We start from the raw sequence: 1,519 nt of genomic DNA on the forward strand, positions 1-1,519 counted from the left end.
CCCCCCCCCCCCCCCGCTCAGTCTCCCATTCGATGTGGGTCGTTGGCTTCAGGGAGGGTAGAGGCTCACGAGCTGGCCACCGTTGTTTCCCTGACACCGACTTGCTGTAGAATTCCTCACACGTTTTGAAATATGTATGTTCATACCTTAAAGAATAAAAAGTGTAGGACAGAGTTTCAGAACAGCTTAATCCGGGTTTTGTCAGTTTCCTCCGTGACATGGAAGCTGGAAGATCTGCCCACGGCCTGGGGCTTCCCACTGGCCCAGAGACAAAAGCTTCAGCTGCTTGTCAGCCGCGAGCGCTCCACTCTGCCCTCCGAGGGCCTCAGCCCTGCCGTGGCCGTCATGCGTAGCCTTTACCTAACAGGGTGGTTTTCAGACTTCTGTTTTTATAATGATAGACACCTGTCGTCAGATAAAATCTTAGGCCGTCCCCCAGTAGAGAGCACCAGAGCAGAGCCGTGCCTTGCCCCATCCTCTGAGGACCCCGAGGGCAGCTGGAGGCACGCCGGCCCCTCGACGGGCCCTGCCTCTATTTTCCCGCAGCAACAGAGACGGGATTGTTCAAGGAGGGCCACAGAAGGGCATATCCCGTCGACTTCGTGGGCGATCTCCAACTCTGACACACTTCATCAGTAGAAAGCTTCCATAGAAACCGTGTGTATTCTCAGAAGGAAACATTTTCATTGGAGGCTGTTGAGTCCATACTTGAAGTGCTTTGGTGATATTAAACCACCCCAGTGGCATCTTTAATTTGACCAGAACTTAGCATCTGTGGGTTTCCTTTGAGAGCAGTCAGTTTCTCAGGTGACCCGACGGGATCTGTTGAGTGTGGTTTCCCTGTGGCGGGAATCCGTAGGCTTGATGGGAAGCAGCGCGGCGCCCATGGCGCCGCTGTATCTTGTGACCTTCCTTCATTTCTCGTCCTGAGTCATTCCTTCAGCCCTGCTGTGTCTTAGGCCAGGAGTGCAGGCGTGGGCCAAAGAAAAAGACAGCTACATTTTGGTCTAGATACTCTTCAGGTGTGGGACACCCCTTGATGCTTTTCCTATTTGCGGATGGGGAAGCCGAAAGTTGATTTTCCTTTTGAATTAAATTGCCCAGTATTGAGTAGGCCCGGGTGGGTTCAGGGGTGCAGTTCAGAGTCCCTGTCGCCAGTCTGCTCTCTGAGCCTGTGATTTATGCCACCTCCGGCGAGGCATGTGCAGACAATGAAGTATGCGAGCATAGTGCTGGGGGTGCAGCTGGCCTGGAACCCAGATGCCCCCAAATGAAAGCAAATGTCAATTGCGTATTTCATACTCTATTGTTTAAGTTTGCTCAGAACAATCAAACAGTTTAGGAAAATGGACTTTGCAGTTTTCGCACGAGGATATTTTGTTTTTTAAATAATAATGAGTCCCAACTTACGTTTAATACAGCATTTGTCACAGGTAAACTTTATCATTCAAGAATTTGAAGTTATTTTATTTGGCCACCTTTTAATTATGGAATGATTTGGAACGAAAATTTAAACCCA

General features: G+C 49.9%; 1 protein-coding gene across 1 annotated transcript in view; it reads left to right on the forward strand.

The window, feature by feature from the left end:
- FHL1 (four and a half LIM domains 1) overlaps window positions 1-1,519 on the forward strand; it is a 65,940-nt gene that overhangs the window by 24,852 nt on the left and 39,569 nt on the right. The window lies entirely within an intron of this gene.

This window comes from Ursus maritimus (assembly GCF_017311325.1).
Source record: "Ursus maritimus isolate PB19 chromosome X unlocalized genomic scaffold, ASM1731132v1 scaffold_X1, whole genome shotgun sequence".
Classification (NCBI taxonomy): Eukaryota; Metazoa; Chordata; class Mammalia; order Carnivora; family Ursidae; genus Ursus; species Ursus maritimus.